This window comes from Macaca nemestrina, chromosome 8, assembly GCF_043159975.1.
Source record: "Macaca nemestrina isolate mMacNem1 chromosome 8, mMacNem.hap1, whole genome shotgun sequence".
In the NCBI taxonomy this organism is placed as follows: domain Eukaryota; kingdom Metazoa; phylum Chordata; class Mammalia; order Primates; family Cercopithecidae; genus Macaca; species Macaca nemestrina.
In genome coordinates this window covers 130,263,966-130,278,966 of record NC_092132.1, presented here as the reverse complement: position 1 = coordinate 130,278,966, position 15,001 = coordinate 130,263,966, and the positions used below count along the sequence as shown (strand labels likewise).

The window sequence follows — 15,001 nt, the reverse complement described above, 5'->3', positions numbered from 1 at the left end:
AGCAGCAGCCATTTAATAGATCGCAGGCATTGCGGCAGATCTGCTGATTCACCTCGCAGGCATGAGGCAGCAGATAGGCTCGCAAAGGCTCCGCTTTGCCACAGTCCGCTCCATTTGTTCAAAGCCTAGGCCAAGTGTGTGTGTGTTTAGCCCTGTGACAAAGGACCCCAGCTTCTGCAGGATATCCTCATCATCAAGTTCAGTGGCAACAAAAACTGATGTGGGTTTCCCATTGTCTTTCCGATTGTGCATGAGTGTTCCCGCTTGATCTTGCTCTCACTCATCTCACATCCAGCTTTCCTTCCCAATGACCTGTTCTGCGATCTTCAGACTCCAGCATTAGACAAAGACAACAACCTTATGGAGATGTCTAAACCAGACCCACAATGGCATAAGGTCAAGTCTCTGCAACAAATCTATCTATATCCTAGTGATTCTGATTCCGTAATTGAGCCTTGACCAACGTAAGAATTCAAATGACATGGATAATTTCTGAAATTTATTCCATTTCCTGATCCCCCTTACATAGCGGGAGGACCAAATTAGCAGAGTGTTTGGGGTCCCAGGCTTTGTAGTCAAGGTTAACCCAGGTTCAAATCTTAGCTCTAACATTTGCTGTTCATGTGTCTTTAGACAAGTTTTAAACCTCTTTAAGCATGAGATTTCTTGTGTGTAATAGAGAAGTAATAATGTCTACTTCTATCATAACATCATTATGAAGATTAATAAAAATTATCTTTATAAAATGCTCAGAATAGTGCCTGGCACTTAACAAATGGTAGCTTTATAAAGCTATATGTGTAGGTCTAGTCTTAAAATACTTTGAATTGACAGAGGAGGCTAAAATAATAAACCTAAAATTTATTTGATTACCTCAGCTGAGAATAAGCAATGTAGGAAAAGAAAAAGAAATCAAAATAATTTTATTGACAAAAAGAACATATTGCTTATATTTCCACTGTATTTCCTTTAAGTCATAATTTGATATTGGACTTATAATGTTATTTAAAACAAATTAGCTGCTTTGCATTTGGAAGCAAAATGCTTATCTCTTGATTACTACTTCTTTTTTCTGGGGTCCTAAGTCTGTGTTTGTGTGTCATACAGTAGAAAGTGTATACAGAGGACTCCAAAGTCCTGGATTCAAGCTTGACTTCACTACCCTCGTAAGTGACTTGCACAAATAATGTAGCATTGCTGAAACCTGCATCCTTATCTGTGAAATATGAGGATCATATATTCTATGATTACCTGTCTTGAAGGGTTTCAATGAGGGTTAAATAGGAAAGACCTTTGGTAAATTCAAATGATATACAAATATATATGATATTGTGATTCTTGAATGTGTTCTCATTCAAGTCCAATTTGAACTGTTCTCCTGGCTCTGTTTAGCCAAACAGCAGCACTATTTATTTTCTACTTTTAAGAGATGATGTGGGAAGCGTAGAGTTTAAAGGGAACCAAGTCTTGCTCCTATTCCCAAAAATGATATAGTCACATAACATATTGTGTCTATTAATTGTTTAACCAACTGGAAAATGTGGGGAGAAAAATAGAACCTCCAAGTTTTCCCATTATACTTATTGCAGATTATAGGTGTTTATTTTGAATAAATGAATAGCTGAATGCTAGCATGAGGAAAATGAAGTTAGCTAGCACACATTTTTTTTTTTTAATGCTTAGAATGGCCAAAATACTTGATGAAGTGTAATAAGAACTCCAAAGATGATTTGATAAAATCTCTGTCTTCAAAAAGCAAGGGACATAACAGAATAGATCACACCACAGGTACAAGTACATATAATTAAATCACAGTAGAAAATGAATGTCAGCATTCACAGAAAACCTGTTTAAACAATCTTTTTCTCACAAAGGGCAGTTTTATACGACTTTACACTGTTACTATGCATTTACTAAAATTGAATTAGCATGTATAACTGAACTCTAAGCTAGACAATTAGACTAAGGCCTGATATCTTGATCAAAAAGAATAAAAATAGAAAATGAAAGAAAAGATGGCTCCACTGTGTGTGTGTCTTGGTGAGGCTGTACAGAAGCCTGGGAAAAGATCTTCAATTTAAACAAATCTATTTCTTGATCCTGTTGATGTAGAGAAGAATACTATGTTCGATAAATGTAGGCCATTTCGATAATTACACTGGCTAATGAGAGGAAAAATTTTCTTAGTGTGATCAGAAATATTTAGGAGAGGAAGTCTAACCTTGGGAGTGGGCAACAGGTCTTAGTGGAAAAAAGTATTTGATAATTTCTCATATTGATAATTCCAACATAGTAGATACGACATCCAGCTATTAGAGGCACAGCTGGTCTGCCTCTACTAAACCCAGAGGGCATATGAGTCTCCAATTTACTGTCTTGACACGGAGTCATCCACTCTAGATTTCTCCGACAACCCCCTCACAAACCTTAAAATACTTTCACATAAACTAAGATTCACTTTATCTCTTTTAATCAAAACTTCCAATTTGTTACTGCTGCAACCTAGGGGCATTACCGATTTTAATTTCTTAATTTTTGGAAATATTTCCCATAGTTTGTCAATTCTCATGAATTTAAAATTTTTCAAGTTTGTGAAATATAGCACATATTCAAAAAGTGAAGGCCTAAATGTCCCATATAAAACGTAACAAAAATAAATACCTATATCATCATCATGTAAGTGGAAAGAAAAAAAGAAAAAATATACTGTCATTATCTCAGCTCTTCATATATAATTCTCTTGAATATTCTATGTAGAAAATTAAATTGTCTACTCATAGAAAAAATTTATTTCTTCCTTTTCAATTATTTTACCATTCATTCTTGCTTTGTTGAACTGCATAGGACCTAGATTATTACACTGACTAATAATTTAAGTTTCCTGAGTCTATATTTAAGTGATGTGAAACTGAAGTAGAAATTCTGATATATATATTTCCCAGGCACAACCTGGCTGGTGGCATCTCTCTTATGGTGGTTAGAAAATCTCTTTCAGTATTGTGGATTAGTAGTGACCTATTTCTCATTTACTTCAGTATGATTACTTTTCATGTATTAATTATGGTAATTTTCATTCTTTTATTCAGTAAATATTAACTTAGCAATGAATCAATGAACTCATTCATCACAAAACTTTTGATATGGCTAGAGAGATAAAACATATACATATAACCTTAAAATTTTTACTTAATTTTAGACAATGGTGTACTGTAATTACATAATATAGGCAATAAATGCTTTGAGTTTTCTGGTGAGGTGATATGTAGAGAGAGAGCTGGTTTACAGAGGGACTGAAAATACTTTATCCTTGGGGACTGCTGGATGTCTGGTTTTACTTTTGACTAAGATAATGGCAGTGGTGTTTATGATGTACTACTTACAATCCAAACTCTCCCAGGAAACCCCCAAGGGTCAGTTTCTTTACTGAGGGTTTGCAACTGGCCTAACCGGTTTGATAACCTGGCATGACTACTTAGAAAGCTAGAGAGCCTTTTGGGGGGATTTCTCAGGATTCCTTGCATGAAGTTGGTTCAAGCCAGATCCCTAGTTTACAAAGACAGGGCCCTGGGGAGTTTGTGCCTCCTGATGTTTCTCCAACCTCCCAGGTATGTCTGTATTTCCTTTCTCCTGCTGCCTTGAATCTTTTGCCTTGAAATAAAACCTCAGATGAGTATACTCTATGGCAAGTACTTTTCAAAATACCCAAACTGGGGAACACTATACGGTGAGTAACCCAGACCAGACATTTGAAATGACCCTTTCCATTCTGTAATTTAGGTAACGGCTAAGGCATTGCTTAGGAGAAGGAAAGATGAGCTGAGGTTGGGGGGATGAAAGCATTGGTTTCTGCTGGCTTCTGACCGCCCACTCCTAGACTGAGGTCACAAAAATATTCTGTCCACAGATGGGTAGAAAAGCATTTGTGGACCAGGGCCAGGGGAGGTAGCTAAATGGGTAACAAAAAAGGTTTACACTGAGGAGAAGTCAGCCAAGAATAGGTGTCTTGGCTGCTCCCATCTGTTCTAGCTAAAGTGACGATCCCAGAGAGGCAGAGTGAAGCTGCAAGAGCCTCAGTGTTAGGCCCTGTATCTGCCTGTGTGGAATGGAGTGTCCACAGGGGACTGGTCAGATATTTGCTTTGGAGTCTTGTCCATTATAAAAGAGTTAAGCCACTTTTTAGGTTCGTTTTGCAGCTCTTTTCACAATTGCTTTTGCAATGGAAATTGAGTTTGGGGGATCCTGGGTAACTTCATGTTGGATCTTACTCAGGATCCTAAATTGGCTTGCAGCTTTCACAGAATTATGGTCCCACTCTGTTAAGTTGCATAAAGGCAAGAGTATGTGATTCATGCCCTGAAAAGGAGAGTTGTCTCACTCCTCTCTTAGATATTAAGTGGAGTACCCCAAAGGTACTGAAATGCTAAAGACGCAGGTAACTTTATATTGGTTATGTGATGATGCATAACTTAATGCTATGACTCGGGTTCCCAATCCCTGGGCCACGGACCAGTCCATGGCCTCTTAGAAACCAGGCTGCACAGCAAGAGGTAAACAGCAGGTAAGCCAGCATTACTGCTTGAGCCCCACCTCCTGTCAGATCAGCAAGGACACTAGATCTCACCAGAGTGCAAACCCTACTGTGAGCTGTGCATGTGAGGGATCCAGGTTGCATGCTCTTTATGAGAATCTAATGCCTAATGATCTGAAATGAAACAGTTACCCCTACACACACTCTACCCTTACTGGTTCATGGAAAAACTGTCTTCTATGAAACCATTCCCTGATGCCAAAAAGGTTGGGAACCTCTGCTACCACTGGCGTAGGTGAGGGTTGATGTTGTAATAACAAAAGTTGCAACTTCCTGGACTCCTTGGGTGCCTACATTGTTGGGGGGACAAAAAGATTTGAGGAAAATTGCAGTTGATCTCTTTACTCAGCTCCCCCAAATAGGGTATTTAATGACAAGAAAAAGAGCAGGATTATTCAGAAGAAATTAAACAATAAGAATACAGGAGTTGGAAAAAACTTTGGAACAATTGAACCAGGCAGAAATATGTTATTGTTGATTAAAAAATGGCATGAAAAAGGAGGAGATAGAGTAGTCACTAAAATGTTAATGAATTGCTATAAAAGATTATAAAAGCTGTAATACCAACTCAGATGATAAAATGAATGAGACCGATTCACTCAATGTATCCTAGAAAATTTATCCCAGTAAGTTCATCCTAGTAAATATATCCTAGTAATAATGTTACGGATTAAAAATTTGAATGTTACACAAAAGAGTCTAAAATCTCTTCAGAGCTTACACCAATGTCAAAAGTGCAATGCAATGAGAGAGCCCAAGTGTCTTGGAAAAATCCTCAGCCAGGGACCCCTAGCTGTTTACATTGGTATAGGTAAAATGGCTCATGCACAGTGTAGAAACTTTATCAAGATTGCTGAACATTGGTACTTAAACCTGCGAATGAAGTGATAAAGGGCAATGTAGTTAAATTAGAAGTTTGTGGTGTTGCAACTCATGAAGGCGAACAAGTGAAAGTATGGCTTAAAGTGGAGATTTATGGATGAAAATGTGCACAGCGTTGCCCTACTCTGATCAAAGTATCACTGCAATGGATGTGATGTCTGAGGACGTTTTTCCTTATCAAAATCACTGGGCAAGGGATTTTGTTCAGGTTTCCTCCTTCCCCTGTTTTTAGGCATGCTGCTTCACAAATTGTTAGAATGAAACCACTTAAATTGTAATTTAAAACAATAGAGGATACCCTGGCGGGCATAAAGTTTGCCCTTTATTGCAGATCTGTTATATGCAGTAATATTAGTACCCCTGAATCCCTTATGACACTGTTTGTAATGGTCTATATTCTTATAGAAAAGAATATTCTACATTCTTATAGAAAAGCTGATGGATCCAGGAGGTGAACTGTAGATGAAAAGAGAACTGAATGAAATGATTTGGGAAGTTTCTGCTACTTGCAGCTCTGCTGACTGGAGCTTCTGATAAAGGCCTGTGACTGCCACCCAGCGGCAATAGCTAGGATTTTGAGCTAGGAACTAGCTGGCTGGCAATATGATTTGGAAAATGGGCCTTAGATGACCAAAAGATAGAAGGAACACCTAGTGGGATGCTCTGTTATAGAAAAATCTGCAGACTTGAAGGGGAAATTAAAGTGGGACCCATGTCCATGCCCGTTAAAAAGCCCCCTTGTTATTTCTGAGGAGACTGGGACCAATAAGCAAATGTCCTCCAGTGCACCTTGGAAGCGGCCTTTTAGGTACGCAAATTGAGCTCTGAGCAGCCATAGAAGCATTTGAGCAATGCAACAATTACAAGGAGTGAGACGTATCCAAATGTCTCCCTTAGCAACTTGAACAATGACTAAAAATTGTTCTATTTGTTAACAGGAACATCAGAGATGGAATAGTCATGGGCCTCATACCAAGGTGATCTGGGCCTGCCTATAGCTGGCAAGTGGATTCCCAACTTTGTGGTAGATACAGTGGGTCTTCACTGGGATGGATATTCATTCTGGATTTGGGTTTGCATATCTGACAGCTGAAGCAAATTCCTTTAACACCATAGAGGCCTAGAGCAAATAATATTATTTCAGTTTGGACTTCCTGCTTATATACTGTCAAATCCAGGAATCAATTTTATTAGAGTGCCCTGCACTGCGAGCTAAAAAGTGTCATATACAAGGAAGTTGACTACCTACAAAGTAGCAGACTGACTGAAAATGGGAATGGGAAATTGAAACACTGGCTTAGTAAATTGGAGGTGCTAAGAATTGAAGTGATGCTTACCATGACTGAATATATATGTGCTAAAATGTAGAATGTGTGGAAGTAAAGAGGGTTTGCCTTTGAATCGATTGTTGAGATATTGTGGGGAAGATGGGGAAGAAGGAATGGGGCATAGGAAGTTACATAAACTTTTTCTTTATTTCTAGTTTATCTTCTTCTTCTCTGCCTGATCTTGTAATGCCAGGAGTTGAAATGAATTCAAGAGTTCCAGAATAAGGATCAATTGCTAACACGACACCATGACAATGTCCCTCAATGTCACTGTACAATTCCCTCAACGAATGACAAGTTGTGTTTCTCCTGACTTGTCTGAACTGGATCGGTTTCTGCTTTCCTACCTAGCAGGTGAGCCAGTGTTATAAGCATGTACTTATCCAACCCTAGTCTATTGGAATGAAATGAATAAAGGGGAAGGCATTGGCAGGACTCATATTGCCTCCCCCTCTATAGGTAAGTCCTCTGCTGATCCTTATGTCTTTACTTCAGGGGTAGGAGGAGGATATGGGTGAAAATCAATCAAAGAAGGAGAAGTGCTTGCTAAATCTAAAGGAAGCCAATAAATGGATAATGCTAACAAGGAAAAGCTAGAACGGAAAATGATACTTACTTTTAGATATATTTACAAATGCCCATGAGAGTGAATGTGTAAGCCCGCAGAAAACTCCTCCTTTGCTTGAATCTGAAGGTCCAGGATGGGCTTCAGGGAATTAAAGAAGCATTACCATGTGTTCATGTATATGAAGCATCCCAATGACATTATCAACACCTTGTGAAAGACAACTTTTGGGAAATACCATGCAGGAAAGGGCCATAGTTCACTGTGTAGCAGTTAAACTAAATGATGGCCTGTTGACGAAGATGCCTAAACATGATGAACAAATTTGTTGCATGTTCAATTTGTCATAGTATTATGTGGCCTAATGCATATAATCCACGCTTATGTGGATGGAGGGAAATCGTCAATGTAAAGAATACTTTTCGAACAGATTTCAATGTCTGTTTAGGGGTGACTTGGTGGGCCCATACCTCCTGCTGATAGCCCCAGGATCTGCTAAGGGAGTATATAGCAAACTCTGGCACAGTCAAACTAAAGTGTTTTGGGGGATGACTACTGATTAAATGACATTATCCTGAGGAATTCACCATTTTTGTGTCCTAAATATGTACTCAACTTGTATGTACTCTATAAGACTCTATGGCAACAGTATATGCAATCAGTAAACCAACATTGTCCAAAACACTGTAAAAGAGCCCTGGATGAAATTGGTATAGTCCTAGGATTCCTAGGACAAGCCAAACTTACTTTTACTATATATAGAAAATATACTGAAGAAACAACTTATTGGCCCATATTAGCCTATTAGTTTGGATGTTATTTCAAGAGAAAGGGAAAAGGTGGCAAGAAGCCTGGGCAGATAACACAGCCTTGGAGAAGTAGGCAAACAGACTCAATAGATAGTTAGGCATACACCCTAGGGAACAAAGGTAGAAAAGGGCATGCACAATAACCAAAGAGGAGCTGTGAAGTATGCTCCTCCAGATGGTAGCAGTTAGCTTAAGGGCAATGTTCTGGGATCCAGGGATGAGTTACAAGAGACTTATGGTCTCCTGAGGGCCTGGAAATTTCTAAATGGAGAATACAGTCTACATGCATGCTTCTTAACTGTCAAAGTCCCGTGCATAAATCAAAACAGATGTACCCATTGGTGAAGTCAGTTAAAACTAATTAAACTTCAAGATTTTACCAGTGGGGGAAAGACAGACATTTCTTAAAAATAAACACCTTGGGAACCTGCATCCGTAAAACTTTGTAGTATGAAACAGACCATATAACTATGCCCATAAGGGACTTGGAATCCAGAACTAACTGCAACTTGCCTCTTGATTTATACTTCAGTCCACGACAACATTAGGTATATGGACAAAGTCACTTTTTTCTGGGAAAGCCAGGGAAATGTGAAAATAATTTTAACTGATTTGTTTTGTGGTGATCTTAATCTAATTCGTAATTTAACTGCTAATTGGTGTAATGCTGGTATAATTATAAGGTTAATTTAATGGATTTTGACTAAACCCATAACACTGATATTGACGGCCAAATGTATTGTCAGATTGAATTAAAACCTCTACAAGATTTTCTTCCAATAGAAGCTGATTGAGCAAAGGAGGAGCTAGATTTAGTTAACAAAGAATTAATCGTTCCATTGGATCAATCCATTGATACCCTTTATAAAGTTTACATTTCAGTGGCAGAAGGATGTCAAATTGTTGTCAAGCTTGTGCATGATTACGAAGAAGTTGGCCCTGGAATCTTCTAGAATCTTTGGCAAACTGAAAGCTTTCTTTACAGTTATACCCCACTTGTTTGTTGATACAAATAAATAGTATTCTAGCAGTTGTTCTTTTTTTTTTTTTCCTGTAAATAGTATGAAAGATACAAGGACAGGAACACCCATCAGCAATTTGTACTTGCAATGCTTTGACCAAGAGTTAGAAGTCTGTTGGAATAGAGCTGATCTACAACTGTACTGGAAATGTTCTGTTTTTAATCTTTGGGGATATTTAGACACTGGATGATTTTTACTCTTAAGATAAGGTCAGTGGCATTTATGATGTACTGTTTAGGGACTGAAACATCCTTGGCATATTCCAAGTTTACCTTCTTAACTTATGGTTAGGCAACAGGACTAAGTGGTTTGACTAAAAGAGCTACTGAGATATTTTTGGAGTGCTCTCCGGGAGCCAAGATTTTTTACACAGATGACAGTTCAAATCATGGACACACTAGAACACTGCCCAGTCCTAGTATGCAGATGGAGCCCAGGGGAGTTCAAGCTATGGGATATTTCTGGGGACTTCTAATACCTGCTTGCATTCTCTTTCTCATGCTACCATGTATCCTTTAAATAAAAGCCTCAAGTGAGTACATATTGAGTGGTGACATTTCTTTTGAAATATCCAAACTAGATATGTATATACATACTGGACATGATGTTTTGTTGGAAAAGGTAGGAGTCACCAAAGCAGTTTCTTATAAAACACAAAAGATTTGGGGCTGCTTATTTTTAGACAGCAGGTATTATTCACTCATCAGAACCAGTAATGCCCAGGACCAAATGGGTTTAGGATCAGTCCCAATAGCCTGCAAATCAGGTCAGTAAACAGAAAAAAATAAGGAAAATAAAACATAACCTCAGGGGAGTCCTCTAATGAATCTGGTTTTACAAATATTCATTTATTTAGAGTCTTCTAATAGTTGTTTCTGTATTCTGTTTAAAGTGTTAAGTTATAATTATCAGGAGAAAAGAAGTAGAATGCTCTTAATCTCATCTATAATTGGAAGCCCCATGGAAATCTACTTTAAAACGTAACTCAAATTATGTGACTCTACTTTTAACCCTCCAATGGATTGCAATTACACTTAGAATGAAATCCATCATTTTCCCATGGCTTCAAGGACTCTGCTGAATGGCTCCTGCCTACTTCTTCACTTATGACAGCTCCTTCCCTAGCTCTGTGCTCTCCTACCACAGTGGAATTCTTCCTGATCCTGGAAGATGCCAAGCTTGTTTCCACGTAGTGATTTTATACTTGCTATTCCTCTGCCTGAATATGTATCTTTTCCCAGATACATAATCACATACCTGGCTTATTCCTTACAGTGGCAAAGGAATAGAACTGGAAGATAAATCCTCATCAAAACTATATATAATATTAGATGCAGATGGACTAAAAGTCAAATTTTAATGGTAAACCATAAAGTTATTAGAAGATAATCACAATGTATTTCTGTGTAGAATTGATGAGCAACTCCTTGACGTTCAGGATCAGGACATAAACTAAAATATTCTCTTCAACACTTAATTAAGATGCTATTTGAAGAAAAAAGCACACATTAGGTACTCAGTATTCTACAACTTTATCAAATCTCAAGTGTTAATTATTTGTAAAAATCTCAACTGCAGAAAGCATAAATGCAAAATTACATAAAAATTAAAGATTTATCTTAAATATAGAACATTATGGAAAATTTAGACTGAGAGAAGGTGTTTGCAATGTCTAAAATTGACAAGGGATTAATATATAAAAGTTAAACACTTGCAAATAACAAGAAAAAGACATGAACCCTAATAGAAAATGGGTGAGAGGTTTGAATAGGAAATTCGCAGAATAGAAAATCTCAAAGAGATGCTCAATTGTATTAATAAAAATAGAAACATTCATAATTATCACTTTATGTCTATCAGAGGGTGATAAATTAGACAGTTGGTATTGGGAAGTGTGGCTGTGGATATATTATGCCCTGTTCATGGAAGGTTGGTACAGCTTATTTTGCATAACCACCCAGCAATGTTTACTCTAGTTAAATCCATCTATTCCCCACGACCCAGGGATCCTTCTCCAAGGCATATGATCCTAGAGAAACTCAAAAACGTGCCCTCTGATTACTCATTGCAGCAGTATTTGTGTTAGTGGGTAGCAGAAATGTAGAATGTCCATCACTGGGGAAGCAATTAGGTAGCATGTTATAGGTAAACTCCATGGAGGATGAGTCTGAGTTAATAACACACTAGATGTACACACAGAAACATGGATTGACCCTAAAAGCAGTGATGAAAGACAAAACTAGGAAGCTTAACACAATCTTTTTAAAAAATATTTAAAGCAGTCATGAAGGACAAAACTAGAAAGCTTAACACAATCCTTAAAAAAATTAAATTTAAAATTCAAAATTACATGTCTACGAAACAGCAATGAATATTTATAAAAACAAATAAAAGGCTACACATCATATTAGAATAGTTGAGACATAGTGAGATATGAGGAAATTGAGTAAATGCACAAATAAATCAATGGATGAGTCAAAAACAAGAAACCAGAAGAACAGGGTTGTGCAGATCAATGATGATAATGTTCCATTTACTGAAGACTATGATTAAATTAGCTCTTTGTACCAAGGATTCCTCCTACCCACCAAAATACACACACACATGCACACACGTCTGCTATCTCAAAGAAACAGCCAGTATTAGTCCCTTTACATTCAAGATTAAGACAAAAATGAAGATTCTCTTCAACACTTAATATGCTATTTGAAAGACAATACATTAGCTACTCGGTAATGTGACAGCTTGGAAGTGGGGTATTATGATAATTTGGCCATATTCATTATGGCCTATTTCATATTTACTTGTTTTACAACTTAAAAATATAAGTAATCAAATATCATTGAAAACCAATATATAGCAAATACTGTCTTTAGAACTAGAAATTTATCTGTGTACAAAAGAATAAAAAATATATTAGATGAATTTTGAATGGTATGGAGATATGATCAGGATGTTTCTAAATAATTTCACTCTTATTTAGAAATTGCATACAGTAACACTTTCACTGTGTGTATGTATTTCTCAACTGCTTTATTAAGGTATAGTCCACAAAATTTACAATTCACTCAGTTAAAGGTTAAAATTCAATGGCTTTTGGGAAATTCCCAATTATGCATCCCTCATGACAATAAATTCTAGAATATTTTCTATATCCTAAAATGAGACCCTGTATGCCTTAGATGTCACCCACCAATCTCTGCATTTCCTTGATAGTTGTAGGTCCCTAAGAATCTCATTTCTGTCTCTATAAATTTACCTATTTGTGATTTTGTCTAAATGGAATCATATGTGGTCATTTGGGTCTATCCTCTCTCATTTAGTATGTTTCCAAGGTTCATCTATATTATAGCAGGTATCAGTACTTCATTTTATTGCTGAATAATATTCCATTGTATGAATATTTATCCATTTATCAGCTGATAAACACTTGAGTTGTTTCTACCTTTTGGTTATTATCAATTATGCTGCTGTGAACCTTTGTGTACAAGCTTTTATATGAGTGCATTTTAATTTCCCTTTCATTTAATCTCTCTCGCATATATAGCTAGAAGTGAAACTACTGGATCATATGATATGAGGAGTTACCATACTGTTTTCCAAGACAGCTGCACCACGTTACATTCACATCAGCAATATGTAATTGCAGTTTCTCCACATCTTTCCAACACTTGTTATTCACCTTTTGGATGATAGCCCCCTTAATGGATGTGAAGTGGTATCTCATCGTGGTTTTCTGCATTTCCCTCATGTTTAGGGATGTTGAGCATTTTTTCATCAGCTTTTTGGCCATTTGTATATTTTCCTTGAGAGAAATGTCATTTCAGTTCCTTTGCTCATCTTTTAATTGGATTATTCATATTTTTATTATTGAGTTGTAAATTACAAAAAAAAAAAAGAAATCTATTCTAGATGTCAGGAGCTCAGCTGAGCTGGGAGATAGGCTGAGCTGCCATGCATGAGAGTAGCCAGTCAAAGCAGCAAGTCCAGTATGAAAGTGTTAAGCATTTAATTATTTACTGTAATGGCATAACAAGAGGCTAAAACTCAAGAAAGCACAGAACTGCCTATTCCATCTTCCTCTCTGGAAGGATGCATCAATGACTGGTGATGAAGAGAGACAAATGATCATTTCTCATGTTGGGATAAGGCTATGCTCAAGTTTTACTCTTCCCTGTAGAGTAGGACTTTGTTAGAGCAATGCTGTAAGCATATTTCACAAATGTTACTTTGCCCTTTTCCTTGAGAGATCCAGGAGAGAATCTTTCTCAATGTTTCACCAGGAGAGCCCCTGGTCAGGAGTTTATTACAGGCTATCCAAGTCATGTTCCAGGAAAGTAGCTATTTGGGTGTTACTGCAGCTCCAGTGGCTTATGCTCTGCAGGTAGGCAGGCCTCAGCTGCCACTGTCTGTCCAGATTTGGTGGTGGATTTTTATTTTGCTCAATTTTTTATTGTTGTAAAAGATGAGAAGGATGACTTGCAAGCTCTTCGTGTCAGAGATGCTTGAAGACTTATCTTGGATTGTGGACTATTAGAGTGTAAATCTTTATTCTCTAATTTTCAATGTGGATGCATTATTACCTTTAAAAATATCTTATTAAAATTTGTTTTTGATTGGAAGTGGCTGAAGGTGATATTTCATGTCACCCCAGGCAATATGTACTGCAGTTGAAAACTTGACTCTGAAGTCAAAATATGGGATTTTGAATTCTGGCTTCTCTTTTTACTCAGGTGTGTAACTTTGAGAAAAATATTTCACCTTGCTGCTCCTTAGTTCCTTACTCTGTAAAATAAGGTGACAAAACAGGTAGTAACCTTCTCTCAAAAAGAGGTTTCATCGTGTTAATACCTATAAACAGAATAGTGCCTGGTAGTAAATAAATACTGGCCATTATTAAATTTCCTAGATGTGTATTTTTTTCTATATTGGTGTGAGAATACTGCTATGTTTTTAAGACGTCTCACTTCACCTTTAGAGTTTAGAAACCAGGCTCAGATTGGCATAAAAACTGATGTAAGTCACCAGGCAATTTCAGATAATGAGGCCAGGCTATAGCAAAGGGTTATCTAGTTGAGAGATACGCCTTTGTCCCCTGACAACACAGGGCAAAAATCCAACAGCTTTGTCTTATTTTTGTTGAAATCATTGTGTGTTTGGAGAAGTCTCTTCATGAATAGTTTATGGATTTTGGAAAACTTCCCACAAAAATAAGACTCTTTGATCCACGAGAATGTTTTTTTTTTTCCATCTTAAAAACGAAACAAAAGAAAAAAAGACCACCACAATGAAATAAACCTCATACAAATTCTAAAGTAAAAGTTTTTGAAGAGCTCTGAGGGTCTATTCTTCTTCTTAGAAGTCTTCTCACTATTATAACACAAAATTGCCTTGCCATGACTGAGAATGTGACCAGGTCCTTCAATAATACTGGAGATGTCTGTAAATAGGAGAATTCTCTGCTCTGATTTGACTGTTTGGTTCCATATTGACTTTCTTACCCATGCCAAGACTGTCTAAGATCAAATCTCGAAATAAAAAAGATTATCTTCTACTGTACCCAAACTTTCCTGTTCTCATCTCACCTGTTTCATCCCATCCTCAAGTCTATCAGCTTCTAGTATCATCAACAAGAAAAATTGTTAAGTGCCCATAAGTTGCATTTTTTACATTTTACATCTAGGGAATGTAAGTTTCTAGTCAAAATGTTCTGAGTGAATGCAAGTTATCTATTCTGTGGATATTAAAGAGTTCTAGTCTATGGAATGTGAACAAAATTGGTACAAGTCATTTTTAGATCTCACTCC

At 37.1% G+C, this 15,001-nt stretch overlaps 1 protein-coding gene across 1 annotated transcript in view; it reads left to right on the top strand.

The window, feature by feature from the left end:
* Nucleotides 1-15,001, top strand: part of LOC105482052 (ADAM metallopeptidase domain 28) — a 596,506-nt gene that overhangs the window by 428,670 nt on the left and 152,835 nt on the right. The window contains exon 6 of the mRNA XM_071068485.1: nucleotides 6,954-7,152. The gene's annotated coding sequence lies outside the window, so the exon portion shown is untranslated. The remainder of the gene's footprint in view (nucleotides 1-6,953; nucleotides 7,153-15,001) is intronic.